This window comes from Macrobrachium rosenbergii, chromosome 55 (assembly GCF_040412425.1).
Source record: "Macrobrachium rosenbergii isolate ZJJX-2024 chromosome 55, ASM4041242v1, whole genome shotgun sequence".
Classification (NCBI taxonomy): Eukaryota; Metazoa; Arthropoda; class Malacostraca; order Decapoda; family Palaemonidae; genus Macrobrachium; species Macrobrachium rosenbergii.
In genome coordinates this window covers 9,367,991-9,384,594 of record NC_089795.1, presented here as the reverse complement: position 1 = coordinate 9,384,594, position 16,604 = coordinate 9,367,991, and positions in this window count along the sequence as shown.

Sequence of the window (16,604 nt, the reverse complement as noted above, 5' to 3'; positions counted from 1 at the left end):
AACACGATGTCTCCGGGGTGTAGCTTGGTGGGTTCCCTAGACTGACAATCGTGTCGGGCTCTTAGAACGCCAGGTACTCTTCCTCCACCTCTCGGAAGGTCTTCGAAGTGTCTGTTACAGCTTTGATATCGATCCTGTAGCCTCCGGGTGAAGGCTGTTTGATAAGGTCTTCATCTGAAACAAACAGGTGCCATTAGTTAATTAGTGACCTGTATTAAATATGAGAGAGGTGAGGACCTCGTCCTCGTGTCACCGCTATACATCAGCAAACACAATATTAACTGCGCCTCCGCCTCTTTCACTAGAGTTGTCGTGACCTCCGGCAGTCTGCTCCAGGGCAATCTGAAGGGCGCGCGCGTAGCTACCCATCAGGCGTTAGAAAAACCCTTTCCACAGCGCGCAGAGTTTAAATCGCCATTCTACACCAGTCCTCTCAGGAACTGCTGGACTTCATCTCTTGCAGAATCTGAAGGAGGTTTTGGTGTCTTAACCCGTTGGTGGTTATCAGAAACGATTAGGTCGGGCTCCGCTAAGTAGCACTGAATCCTTCCGAGAGCTAGAACCGCTCCGCTTTGGGGCGAAATCTAAATACACGGCCTGGTGGCCATATCGTCACGAGGAGGATATAGCCTAGTCGTGTTTCTGTTTTATCATGCCGCGGTGTGGTCACTCCGACTGCGCAAATGGTTTCTGCTGGAGTGATCCTTTCGCCGTAGAGGGTGGGTGATCGTCTCATCAGCGGTTGAAGGCTAGCACGCACTCAGACACTTTCCATTACAACTTTCTTGCTTAATGAACCCGCCAGGCGGCGTCCAGCATTTCTGTCGAAAAATCGCCATTAGCGTATTGACATTACAATGGAGGTGCAAACAATGCGGAAATACTTTAAGTAATGCTTGGACTAAGTGTCTGGCAGGCAAAAAGATTAAATGTTTCATCTTCCAATTTGGGACACTGGAGCCCCTAGTGCAAATAAATTTATCTACTATGGTGTTTAATTGACTCCTAAAATTCAATATCTCACGAGGTCTGACCTCACTCTCCAAATATGCATATACATGGTATTAAATAGAATCTTTTCTCTAATAAGACAAAATAAAAGGATCCGTTTTCACTTTTGCAAACCTCAACACTAATCTGGTTATAATCTAAATTGAACTCAACCTCACAGAAGTAGTGAGTCCCATATCCCTCCTGAGGGAATAGAGGGCTTGTTTCTTCCCTCTAAGTTCCTGCACACTTCACTTCTGATTCTGATAATTCGTTAGATCTGCCTCTTTGAAAGGAACAGGCTCTCCTGCGATTCCTCAAGAACTCTGGACCTGGCATGAGGTTCTGCTGCAATTGCTGAATTGTTGCGCCTAGACAAGACATCTTGGAGATTCTGTTTGCTGAGTACATACTTCACACTGAAATCATAAATCTGGCGGAGAAAAACAACTACGCCACGGTTGAATGCCAAATATATTTTTGTTGTCCTTGGAGATCCGGGGGATGCCGTGGGCTAATGCCACTTTGCTATCTGACCAGATACTAATCTGCCAAATATTAGTCCTTTAATCGTTTTCGCTAGCCTACAACCTAACACAGTAAAGCTAAGATTCTAATTTAGGGATGTTGATTTGAGCATCCCCTTTCAGATGATTCTCATTTGGCTGGTGAGTAATCTTACGTTACCTTCTTTATTTCTGACATACGCTGGCACCGTATGCCCTACTACTGGCATCGGTGAATATATGGGTAGTCTTCTGACTCCTGCGCTCTAGGAAATGTTAAATCACCACGACTGATTTCAACTCTGCTAACAGTTCTCGCTTCTTTAGCCTTATCCTTACACAACACGTCATCCCATCATCTCTTATTTCCCAAAGTTATTTGGAGAAGTGGCTTTCCCCTAACGATAAAGGACGAAGCTAAACCTAGCGGATCGTAAATTGACACTATGTAAGATAAAGTACCCTACGTTTAGAAGCCCAGGTACCCATCCCCTTCCCAATTCACAGAATCCTCTCCCTCTCTTTCACACACAGACAGTCGGCGTCTCGGCCCATCCAGCCCAGTATTTCACATTCCTGAGTTCTTTCCTCTCCTTCTCCGAAGGCTATACTGTTAGTTGCCCACCCTTCACGACATTCTGGCCCTATCCAAAATTGCATGGACAAGATTCTTGTTCTTTTTTAATACTAAGTAATTTTCAAGTACCCAACATAGTTATCGCATAAAATGACTTGTAATTTGGAGTCTTCCTTCTAAAGTGTTGACTCAATAGCATTGTAACAAAAAGGACTAGCTGTGATGCGAACACCTGACTCTGCGAAGGTCAGTGCTCAGGCCTGCTACCTCATACGGAATGCTTGCTGTTGGCATCAGAAGTCTAATAGTACTCCTGTAAATGCTGTATGTCTGCAAGCATGGCGTGTTTATTCATTAAACTTTAGAAGCATATTATATGAGGCCGCTCTACTAAATTAGGCTAGATAACAGGCATTCATTAAGGATTTATTATTCTTAGCTTTGGATGAGCATTGAATACGATTCTAAGGGGGTCGTCACGGCTATCTTTTTAATGCGAAATACGGCATGTAGTAATATCTATTTTGGATCTTTTACTTCATATATAAATCCTGCCTCAGGTATTACAACCAAGTCACTCTGATATTGATTATATCATTATTCCTTATCTCCAAATTTGGTTTTTAAGCAGATCCAGCTGTGCTGGCATTTCTAAAGTTTGTTTCTGGCCTACCTTCTGAGCAGACGGCAAACTTACTTGATATCCCTCAGGCTTCTTTATTACTCTCTGAAACCTTTTTCGCATGGCTTCACGCTTACGGACAGTGTACTGCTCTGGATAGAGCGTGCCTACGGTATCCAAACGCCACCATTCATCAACATCAAATGCAATTGGTTCGCTCGCGACCCTACATACCCTGAGCGTTCTCACATGATCTATCTTGTGACCTTTTAATAGCCACTGTGGCACTCTCCCGTATGGCGACATGCCATTATGGGTCAGAAAAGACTTATCCGTCGATCTTTTCTCAATAATGAAATAATTAAAGTAGTCTGCACCCACCAAGAATATTACGTTTCATGTTATCGCTCACCTGTCAGGATCGCATTGACTCCCTACTAGGTGTTGTCTGCGCCCCATAACCTGCGTTATGAATGGGCGTCTACGTTCTGCGTGAACAACTAGTTTCATTCGAACAATTCTGTACCCAATCTCTACTCGGCAGCTCTGGCGTCATACTGACCACTGATTTCTGCTGAACCAAGGGCAATGTTAACGCCACTTTGCTACCACTGGCAGGCCTAACTGCTTTGCAGTTTTAACGGAGATAAAGCTTCGTTGACTCCCAGTGTCCAAAAACAAGCGAACCCGTTTACTCCCCTGCTTGTGATGGATCTCAGCCATGGCAGTTGGCAAAATCATTACAAGGAAGATCTACACTAGGCGTTTGGGCTACTTGTCTTACATGGTTTTGATTCTACTTTCTCTTGGGGTGGACGGGGTTTTCTATCGTGCTGCCTGGGCGTCGCATTTACTACAGGGCGGGAGGTTGTAGCTTGACTGTTACTTACTAAACTGGGATTATTTCGGGACGAAGTGGAGGGAACGGAATGTGCTTTTCTGAAGCTGCTATTATCACAAATGGAAGTATTATGATTATTTCCACAACTTTTACATGAATTGGGGTTAGGGCATCTATCACTACGGTGACCTGACTGAAGGCAATTAAAACACAGGCCCTTCCTTAGTAGAATGCGGCATCTGGCAGCCACGTCACTTACTACGGCGGCATCCGTGAAGTGGGTGCGTTCATTATAAAAGGACAAGAATTATTCTGCATGGGTTTCGTTTTGGGTCTAACGCTGACATCCGTTTTTTCTTATCAGATTCTAATTTCTGCGCCTGGCTATGGCAGTGTCATCTTCAACATGCAGTCGCCAGAATCCTGGCTTCAAAAAAATTCTTCTAAACTATAGTCGCATTTTCCTGAGGTGTTCGACCACCTTTCGATAAACTTACCTTCTGACAACTTCTGATTGATAAGGCTCATGACCATGCCATGGCCTATATCATTAGTACTGAGCCTCTTTTATTTGCTCAATGATCCTGTTAACTCAAATCTGAACTTCTTCAGCTCTACGAGGTTCAGTGCGATATGTTGCAAGTTTCGATGCAAGATCGGCGTTTGGTGTACATTACCATATTGCTCGGAGATCTGCGCTACCTGGTAATTAGCGGTTACACTTAGGGATTTATGGTCTAAAGCGGATCCCTGCCCAGAGTCCCTAACAAGTAAGTAAATTTGGACCGCACGTCGTTAAATCTGCGCCGATCCGTGGATCGTGAACAATTCTCTGCTTAAGAAGCATATTCCTGCACTTCCCTTCAAGGCAGGAGGCAGCGGTTCAATTTGGGAGAAGCATTCCCTGTCTGAGTGACTTTCATTTATCGATTCGGATTCAACAAAGGGTAGAAGCTACTTTGGCTGCTAAGGCTTGCCTGATTCTGGCATCTAAGCTAGATTCTAACTTTACGACTTGACGTTTGTACAGCTCTCGAAGCTGACCTTCTTCTTGTCTCAACTGCGTGACCAAATTTTGGTACACGCTCTCAGAATACGTTTCTACTAACGCACGCTGTGATTCGGCCAGTAAGTCCGCTGTGAGACTCAGCGATGCCTCGATGTGGACAATCATAGCCACTGCCATTTTGGATTATGTACTCTACTTCGAGGTTATGTAAACTAGGAAACTTCAGTTTTCTTACGTTAGAAAGACTGGGTACAAAGACTAGTGGCACGTGTGGCCAATTGCACATGAACAGGCCTAGTTGTTTTGTCTGTCTGTCTCTCTCCTGATCAATCTCATCAGCTTGATTGAGGCAGCGTTACAGTTTCTGAATCAAAATGGACTCCGTCCCTTTGTTTGCCTTACGCAGTAGGCATGAGGATTCATAGGCAAGTGTGGACTCCGTACCGACTTCTTTTGTAGCAGTATTTGGAGATTCTCGCATTAAAGTTCTTCACTTTCTTGACATATTCAACGGAATTGATAGCAAAACGATTATCAGGGAGATACTCTCTGATCTCTGCGTCGCAGATAGCAATGATTTCACAAATTTTCCTCAAGCGTTCGATAAGAGTACATAAATTATCCCAAACGGTTTTGGGGTGATCGATTGCCAGGTCGTTTCCTCCTATATATAACACGACCAACTCATACCGTCTCTGCCAGAATGATAGACTACTATCTAAATTAATGACCAAAGACCTCCACAGCCTTCTGTAGGTCAATCTGGATTATCTGAACAGTGGCAAGATTCGGTGGGAAATGACTGTGTCCTATCAGGGCTGCCCTATAGACCATACTTTATTGAAATTTCCCTTCGAGCTCTAGAAAGAGCACTTGTCTCGTCGGTTCGAAGGACCAAATGTCAGGATTTTCTTCGACTTTTATTATTTTTGTTCTGATTAGTACCCTGATATTTATGGGCCGATGACAGGAACCCAGGAGCGCACTCTCTATATCTGGGTGGGATTCAATAAAATTTGGTCAACAAATTACAGTTTTATTACAAAAAATAAACATTTAAACCCAGTAACAATACTGAATCATGAAAAAGAGCATCACGGGCAGCTAAGCCAATGTGCATCAAGAACCAACACTGATTAATCGTTAATAGCAAATTTCCACTGCACACGCAGTTTCTTAATCCAATTCAAGGAACCTGAAAGCTCTCTGGGCTTTGTTACTTAGCTAGCCCTTAAGGTCTTTGATATCGCGTGCTTGAAGGCCTTCAAGTCACACGACTGGAGCGAAAAAACAACGAATCGCGAGAACTATTTACTCTAAGCTACAATTAAATGACATTCTTACACTTGCAGCTTTCGTTTATGCATAAATCAAATTCCTCATCGTAAGGATGACACATCTACATGGATAAAGATAACTCACAGTTACTCTGAATTCCGACCTGGTAGCAAGCGATGGCTGCCAGAGAATCGAGAGAACACTTTGAAACATCAGTGCCAACGTTCAGGACTGAGGCAGGAATGAAGGCGTCCTTCGTCCCTGCCAAAAGGAAACTTCACGCTTTCCAGCGTAAACTACAAGTCCTTTGTAATTCAGGCGGGAATCATGAAAACTGACTGGGCATTAGGAGATCAATGAATCTACTTTACTTGTGAACCAGGAAGAATGACAGTTAAGTTATCATCTGTGATCAATGAATTGACTCAGAAGTTCTGGCTGAAGGCCGTAATCTAGGTGCCCAGATAGCTGAGTCCTTGGCTCCAAATCTCTACATGAACAGATTTAGCTCATGCTAGGAATAGCAAATCATATTCATTAATGAAAATTCATAGTGTCTTCATTACGATAAGATGCGCTCCTTCCTCCAGGCATTAAATTACTTCTTAACTCTGTCGCGTATTGGACAACTTTCTGCACAATGAACTGCCCGCGAGATCCCTCAGTCTTGCCCCAATTTAACGCAACACTTGTGAAGTTAAATGGCGGGGACTTCGAATGATCAGTTCGAAATTCCCGACACTAATGTTCAAATGAAAATGAACAGAGGAAATAAATGCAGGTTTTAATGTGTTCTTTTTTTTTTTTTTTGAAAACTAGGTAACTTATTCGAGGTTGTTCAAATAACTCCTGAGTATTATAAGCTACTTCCATCTTGCTGTCTACAGTGACTGATAAACATATAACATTTTTGGAATACAAAAACTTTCTAATCCTTACTCACACACACACACACACACACACACACACACACACACGCACACACACACACACACACACACACATGTATATATATATATATATATATATATATATATATATATATATATATATATATATATATATATATATATATATATATATATATACTCTATATACTATTTATATATATATATATATATATATATATATATATATATATATATATATATATATATATATATATATACATAGATATTTATGTTTTTCCTGGCGATTTAGTTTGAAATATTCTCTGTGAGACAGGTAGCAACAATTTAGGGTAATTTAGCCTTGTGATTTTGACTTCGTGGGTCAGAAACATGAAAAAGAAGAGGAAAACAAGAGGAATTTCATATGAGCGTAAGGCTCTCTTGTTACTGAGAAAATGTTCACGTGAAACAAGTGGGCAAGCACCAGGAGTGTATTTACATAAATAACATTAGTACCCAGGAAGGAATGCTATTGTTGTGTGTGTGTGGCCATTGATCCTGAAGAGTTCACAAGGGATGAGATAGAGCAGGGGATTCTAGACACAGTCCAAGAAGCTTCCATGATATAGGGTCCTCTGAAATGAGAATAACTGCACATTATACGCCAATGTGAAAATAGACAAAATAATGAATTGAGAAGCTGCACTGAGGGTGCCAAGGAGCCGATGAATTAATAATAGCTTACTTTTCTGACACAAAGAGAACCGCGGACATTTGACAAGTGGCCGGTGATTACTAGCTCTCAAATTTAGTAAATGTTCTACAGAGACAAAGCGTGACTGAATGGGGTCTTCCAGAGCACTTTACGTAAAAGGCGAATTTGGTTCCAAGCGCGGCGGTCCGTGGATAGCTGCGATTTCCGGCTTCTTCCGATGTGGGGGCTTCCGCGTAAAGGGCAATGCGTGAGGAATTTCACGAAACGAACGTAGCATGTGGGCATCAGGCGGGCAATGGTGGGCGAACCGCGTGGCTTTCCTTGATCGAAGGGCCACCGAGGAGAATGTATACTTTTAAAAAGGGCCGCGTGGTTAATATGGCACTGCGAACCCGGGGGCATTATCTTGGTCTGCTCCATCACCTTCCAGCCCTTACGTGTGGCGAGGCCTCTCAGTGGTTTTCTGCTTTTATCTCCTCCTATGGGGCAGGGCCGTCCAACTTTTATAGGGAGTTGAGTCATGTTCAGCTGATGCCGCAGGGTTCTTTTTGCCTGAATAGGACAACCAGACGAATTCACTTTTTGCCTCGAAATTATCTACTTAAAGGGTGGCCTTCAATCCGTTTTAATCTCTTATTATTGCAACCGTGAAATATTGGAAATATCGATCGGCCCGACAGTAAATGAAAACAACAAAAAAAAAAGGAAAAAGGAGAAGCACTTTCTAGCGAGAGTTCTTGCTAATTATGATAATATATATATATATATATATATATATATATATATATATATATATATATATATATATATGTATGTATGTATGTATAACATTTGAATCACGAAAATATGGAACACGATGAATATATAAATAAAGATAAAATCCACGAAAGAAAGGGAAACACTGGAGTGCTGCAAGGCCTTTCGACTATTTACTTAGCAGACTGCTGAGTAAAGGACGAAAGACTCGAAAGTCCTCGCAGCATTTCAGTGTTTCCCTATTAGTTATATATATATATATATATATATATATATATATATATATATATATATATATATATATATATATATATATATATATACTCCTATATATATATATATATATATAATACACATTATGAAGGAAATAACGGGGAAAAGCATTGCTCATCTTTAACAGTTTATTTTCGATGCCGATCGTATTCAAGTCGCATTTTAAAAATTTATATATATAATTTGCGAACATTAATAACTCAAATTAATTTATGGTGATATGAAATGGCAACAGCTCCTCATGAAGTAAAAACATTTAAAACTAAAAGACACATTCAGAGACAAACCCATTGTAAGCAGAAGGAGTTCACTAAAATCTGAAAACAACCTACCTATATGAAAGAAGGAGCAAGACTAACCATCAGTAAATAAAAACACAGTGAGAAAACCAGTTGCCAAGCTGAGCTATAAACAGTTTTACAGAAGACGATTGAGTGCTTATCGACAATTTTTAGTCTTTTGATATTATGGATTCTAAGACGGTTAAGTCGTTATTGTTCTGCACTTGGCCTAAGATGGAAAAATCCTTGCGCAATCGGCATAAGTTTTGCAATTTGAATGATTATATTCGATTCATTCAGGATTAGACAACCTGCTACCTGTTCTATAGCTTATGCCCCTGTGGGAATCACTGTGCGGACCTTCAACAGCCTCTTCGTGCAGCCCAGCCCACGTACAGCACAGTATATCCCGTAATCATCACATCCCAGGCAAGTGTATTTATGCCCGACGCTGGATGAAAGCAGAAGGCAGGTGGTCTTTGACTCCTAAACGAGACTCGATTGTTGTTAAAGGGTTTTGGGATAATTTTTTTAAATTCAAAGCAAGTACTTAATTCTTTACACACACACACACAGCAATAGTTGGGCATTACCGTTTTTCTCCTGAAGTGATATCTCTCACCATGTGTGCGAGAAGGGAAACTTTATATCTTCTTCGGTTTCAGATCCTAGACTCAGAGTGATTGCTAATGGAGAAAGAGAAAATGACTCAGTGTCAGCACCCCTTGCCACTTGCACACACTTTCGCCTTGCACCTTGCCCGCGCCCCTTGCCTTATCTACTGTGCCGAAACTGATATGCAAGTTTCCCTTTCTCGTGCATGATGATATTTTCGGAGAAATGCTGCGCCGTCAGTGACCAAAGCGTTTTCCTGCTAAGGAATTCTTTGTCACGTGGATGTTCACTGACAATATGCTCCTTACACACTCCAGACACTCACAGGAAACATCTCTCCTTCTTCTTCTTCTCTTCTCCTGCAGGGTCTTCTATCAGAAGTGTCTTCAGAAACAAGGGCAAATCCTCTAGCTGGTGGGAACTAACCTTGTCTGAGTTCGAATACATTTATGACATCACAAGGAGGAACGAATGGCAGACACTAACGACTGGATGAGCTATGTTAAGAAATTCTTCACCACTACAATACAGATTAGTCAAGACTAAAGCCCAATTTTCTCTAAACGGCAGGATAAATGGAAGAGCTTTTGAATACCTTAGCATTTCTGAAAACAAAAATAAAAGCTTTATGGAATGCTTTCTCGTAGTCACACAAAATGTAGGCTGGAAAAATCTCGTTACCCTTTACATTCTCAGCAGGAGATTATAAACCACTGGAAGGACGCGTTCTTTACATATGATATGAATCACACATAGCTGATAAAATTCTGAACATCCCATCTCCCATCAGTGCTTATTTTCCTTCACCAATCTCAAATTGTCAGGAGTAACAAATACAAAATATCTATCAGGGTCATCGACGCCGCAGTCATATGCGAGGAAATTTTCCGCAGCATGCGCGCAAATAAGTTCTTGAGGGACATCTATTTCCCTTACGTTACTTGGAGCCGAGACAGGCATCTCTCTGTGTTTCCGTTGTCGTTGTACAGTCAGCTGAAATGACTGATACTTAGGAAGAACAGCAACTACTTCAGGCTGCAAATTAATTTGGGTATCTTGAATGATCCGCCTTGGTTGATCATTTGATGTTGCCACCCTTTCACGATGCCGCATCATTGATAGCCTATAGTGCAGCAAATAAAATAAATTTTTCACCAAAATACTTCAGTTAATGATACAAGCATGAAATTTGGTACATATTTTCTCCATAGGCAACTTTTTGAAAATTAATGGGTGTCCTCAGAGAGCCTCCGTGTGTGAACAGGGCCTTAAGTTTAGGCCTACATAATTTCACTGCAGCACTCTTTCTACGCTCCTTAAAGTTGTGAGTAGTGGATCTACATTCTTTACAACAATTATCTTCAATTTTCTTGGGTTTACACTCATAAGACTTGTGGCCTGGCTTACCTCACGTACAAGGCCTTGTTCACACGACCGGAATCTGCGGTGGCAGCCGCGGGGATGCAAAAAGGGTTACCACACACCTTATATCGGTTATCCGCGTGGTTCATTCAGTGTTAATATGGAAGTGGAGGAAATAACATGCGTGTGGTATGTTCAAAAGATTGTATCCAAAACTGAAAGAATATGAGCCCCGATTCTTCCTTTATATCAGAATGACCATAAAATAATCTGACGATTTACTTGCACTGAATAAGGATGATAGTTCATCAAATAACATAATGCAGTGTATTCATTTATTTGTAATTATGAATACATACATACATATACATACACACTTATTTATTTATATATTGTTATATATAACATATATGTATATGTATATATATATATATATATATATATATATATATATATATATATATATAATGTATATACATGCATACACACACACACACGCACACACACACACACACACACACACATGCATTCATATATATATATGTTTATATATACATATATACATATATATATATGTATATATATAGACATATCAACACACAATTACGTGTGGAACAGAAATAAATTTCTGACTCACATCAGGATCGAACCCAGGTCTTTTAATTGAAAGACCTGGGTTCGATCCTGATGTGAGTCAGAAATTATATCTTTCTATACTATATAACCTTATATATATATATATATATATATATATATATATATATATATATATATTTATATATATATATATATATCTATAACCATATATTTATATATATATACGTATATTTATATATATATATATATATATATATATATATATATATATATATATATATATATATATACTATACATATAAGAACCCATAAAGCCAAGTTTGAAAATAAAGGCTATATTTCCAGAGACCAAACCGTCTCTCCAGGCAAATAGTGAAAAAAGCTACCAGCGGTACTTAGTAGAAGGTCCATAAAAGTGGCTATTCACATTCACTCCAGTTGACGGTTTCTCTTTAATCTTCTTAATCGCTGGTTGGAGGAAGATTTTATATATAATATCTGAATCCCACACACCTCTTGAAAGATTCATGGTGTTTCTTTGTTTCGTCAAAGCTGTTTCCACCATCTGGCTTTTAGACGATAACTATTTACTATAAATTATGCGAAATATTCAATTTGTTACCTGCTTGATTATAGATTTAATTATGTAAGTTAAAAACTGAACGTTTATGCTGTATTAATCTTTGGGGGAGTCATTTGCCTGTGAAGCCGATATAAGATTGGTCACAAATAAGGCAAGGGATTTCGTATTTCGTAAACTCCTGTGTCTTTGGGGACTGGCTTTTGTTGGACGTTAATCAGGGATTTGGTTAAGGTATTTGGGTAGGTAAAAGCAAAAGGGTTAGTTTCCAAGTATCTGTGTCAACGTCTTAATCCTGTCCAGGTGCGGGATTTTTATTTTGTTGTTGGGCGTCTCTCTGGTCTTGTTATGGGGGGACGGTAGAAAATAGTGTTTGCTTTGTGGATTGCTTTTTCAGTTGTATGGTCAGGGTACTTTAGAGATGACAGCTGCTTACGGATTAGTTCAATTTCCTTTTCCAGGAAATATAGAACAAATCTGTAAGGCTCTTAGAATGATTGTAGCTATCTTAATCTTGATAGAATGTCTCATGATAGCTATAAAAATGGATGTATGACAGAGAAACTGGTTTTCTGTATATGGTTATTTGTATTTTGTCATGTCAAAAAAGGAATTTTGTTGTCTGTTTCCCATTCAACTTTAAAATTTGATGTGAAGCACTTATGATTTTAATTTTGAAAAAAGTCATCGAGATTTGCCCCACTCATTATCGAATGTTAGATATCATCTACATATCTCATCATAGCATGTGTTTGAGGTTTATTGCATTTATTATTTACAGTTCCAATATATTTACATGTATGAATTGTAAACAGGACTTACAGGGCTGCCCATGCTGCACCCAAATTTTTGTTTATAGAATGATTCCCCGAATGAAAAGATGTTATTTGATACACATAATTCAACTAACTTTATTGTTCTCTCTAGGTCTGAATAGGGGCCAATTTTCCCTCAAAAACTGTAGGCGCCTGCTGTGCTTTTGTGAATAAGAATACACATCTAAATTCAAGTTTTATGTTGTGAAGTTGAATCTGTGACAAATCTTCAAGGGTTTAATGGGACTGGGAGAAAATGTGCCAAGAAGAAGGAGGCCGGCTAACTACTTAGAAATTTTATAATTGAAAGCTCCGGCACATGAGATGGTAAGAGTCTGAATGGAAGATTATCTATGAGTTTTTGGGAAGGCATAAAAATGAGTAGTTTTGAAGCTTTGAATTTCTCAGCAGTTCCAGTATCTTTGTCTTGGCCAATTAATCTTACTTTTTACAGAAAAAGTTACTGTAGGGGACGTTTTTGGAGAATCTTTCGTTAATTTGCCATAAGTGTTAGAGTCACTAAGGAGTTGGCTGATTTTGTCGAGTAAAAGTCTTTGTCCATGATAACGATTTTGCCGTATTTGTCGGATCTGTTTATTACGACTTCTAAATTTTGTAGCGAGCAGATGGCTTTCATAAATCTACAGGGAACAGGGTATTTTTTATTAAGGTCAGCTATTACATTTAGTAAGATGCCTTTTAAACATATCTTTTCTCGACTGTAATTTTTATCAGATATGAATTTGTCAAAAGCAACAATGAAATCTAGATTATTTTTCCGGTCTGGCATGAGGGCAAAGGATAAACCAAGGTTTAAAACTAAGTGTTGGTTAATGGTAGAGGGGTGTTTGATAAATTATAACTTTATCTTGTTGCCACTCCAGATTGTTCAAGCGTTATTATTTATTAAGTTATTTAACTTACGGAAAGTCTATTGGAATGAGTCGCATAATGCAGGCAGCAATGTCATAACAAAATGAAACCAGATACCCTATACATGTGGTCCGTTGTGAGGAGACGTTGTTGGTGTTCATATAGGTATCACTCTGAGTAGCACAAAAGATCTCGCACTTCGTATTCTCTATTCTTTCCTCCAGGAATATCTTGTGTGAGAGAGGAAAGGGGTCCGACTGCAGAGTCCATCTTACGAATCCATACATTTCAGAGGACTTGTTCCTTCAAGACATCCTTCTAAAGTATTTTTTGATTTTTCAGCTGGTGTAGTCTGTTCAGTTCTTTGCATAAACCTTGAAAAGCAGGATGTGGCGAAGCAATGAAAGTGATTGAATTCCATAATGGCCCTAAAAATGACTGTGAAATATTAGGAGCCATAAAAATGCCAAAATAGGAAAATAAAGGCTATATTTCAGAAGGCCAAACATCTCTCCTCAGAGAGAAGTGAATGGGAAAGCGGTATTTGCAGAGGTCCATAGATTCAAATCCTCCAGCTGACAATTTTTGTTCAATCTTCTTAATCAGCTGGTTGTGCTTCAAAAATAAGAAGGAATGTCTTCCATTCAGAGACCTATCATCTCATGTGCCGGAGCTTTCAATTATAAAATTCTAAGTGGTTAATGCGGCCTCCCTTTCCCCCTTTCTTAGGCATTTTTTCTCCCAGTCATTAAACCTTCACAGAAGATTTCTGTCACAGATTCAAAAACACATACCACTTACAACAAAACTTTTAAGTTAGATGTAGATTCCCTATTCACAAAAGTACCAGTGCAGGACGTTCTACAGTTTTTGAAAAATTAGCTGTTGAATCATTACCCATTAGCCTAGATAGAATAATAAAGTTAGTTGAATTATGTGTATCCAAATAACACCTTTTCATTCGGGAATCATTCTATAAACAAAATTTCAATTGCAGCCCTTTAAGACCCTGTTTAGCCAATCTGTACATGGAATATATTGGAACTGTAATAATAAATGCAATAAAACCTAAACTTTATACTATGGATAGAGATATGTAGATGATATCTTAACATTTTGGGATAATAAGTGGGGCAATTTCAATACATTTCTCAGAATTAAATACATTAATTGCCTAACATCAAATTTAAGTTGAATGGGAAACAGACAACAAAATTCCTTTATTTGACGTTTTAGTAGAGACATGGCAGAATACAAATTTACCATATACGAACTGCTTTCTCTGTCATATCATTTTATAGCTATCATGACATCTCTATCAAGATTGGCATAGCCAGCAATTTATTCTTAAGAGCCTTACAGATTTGCTCCCCATATTTCCCGGAAAAGGAAATTCAACTAACCCGTAAGCAGCTGTTATCTCTAAAGTACCCTCACCATACAACTGAGAAAGCAATCCACAAAGCAAACACTTTTCTACCGTCCCCCATAACAAGACCAGAGAGACGCCCAACAACAAAATAAAGATCCCACACCTGGACAGGATTAAGAAGTTGACACAGATACTTGGAAACTCTAACCCTTTTGCTTTTACCTACCCAAATACCTTAACCAAATCCTGATTAACGTCCATTTCAAAGCCAGTCCCAAAGACACAGGAGTTTACGAAATTCTTTGCCTCGATTGCGACCAATCCTATATCGGCTTTACAGGCAAATCACTCCTCCAAAGATTAAACAGCATAAACTTTCAGTTAGGAACAGACAACAAAGCGCAGCTATTTTTAACCACATAAATAACCATAATCACAGGAGCCGTGGACCTTATGCTCTCGCAATTGCCAGCAATTGTCGGTTCAAAGCCAGATAGTTTGAAACAGCTTTCATCAACAAAGCACAATGAATCTTTCCGAAAGGTGTGGCAGGTTCAGATATTATAGATGAAGTCTTCCTCCAACCAGCGATTAAGAAGCCAAAGAGAAACTATCCCAACTGGAGTGACGTAACAGCTGACCTATGGACCTTCACAGTACTAAACACTTAACTTTCTGTAACTTTTTCTCATTTACTATTTGCCTGAGGAGAGATACAGTTTAGTCTCTGAAATATAATAACCATTTCCCACTGCTTGGCATTTTCATGGGCTCTTTGTATTTGATGGAATTCTGTTTTAACAAGAAAATATTTCTGATCACACACACATATACATTTTATATATATATATATATATATATATATATATATATATATAACACTATATATATATATATATATATATATATATATATATTGTCATAAGTGAGACAGTCTTAGTTGGGGGAGAAATTGAAACAAAGGTTTATACTGATGCTGCCAAAAACAGAAAGCCAGCTTATGAGCAAAGGAAAGTTATTTGGCTTTTACCTTAGATTTTCCTGGTTACAATTGAATGAGAAACACCATTTAGAATTAGAATTCTTTTACAAATTTACAGGGTTATTTACAGATACTTTAGCAAGTAAACAATGAGACAACAAACAACATGATAACTGATGGGCAGACTCATTAATAGGACATGAGACAATAATGCAATGATTTGGCATAACAAACTGATTAATAAGGGGGCCAATGTACCAGTACAATCAGTCAGCTATTAATAATAATAGTTAGTCATACCCCCGATTACGAAATAGTCTCTGATGATGCAAACAGATTGAGCTCCAGGGTAGGAGAATAATTCATATGGGCATTTCAGGTACAATGGATTTGAAGTATTATTTCACGACCAGGAATTTCCAGGATTTGGGGTGGCAGGTTAGATACTGGAGCAGTGCGATCGAGATCGCTGTCCCTCCTGAAAGAGATGTCTGCAAGGTTAACCATGGAGACACGCAGAAGGGAAATGGAATCCCCCATAAATGGAAATACTTTGCACAATTAAATATTCAGCACTACATAGCCCAGCAGATAGTGGATAATCACGTAAGCACAATATGGGAATCGTGGCTGCGTGGGCTCTAACAATGAACAACGTGATCGCACTCAC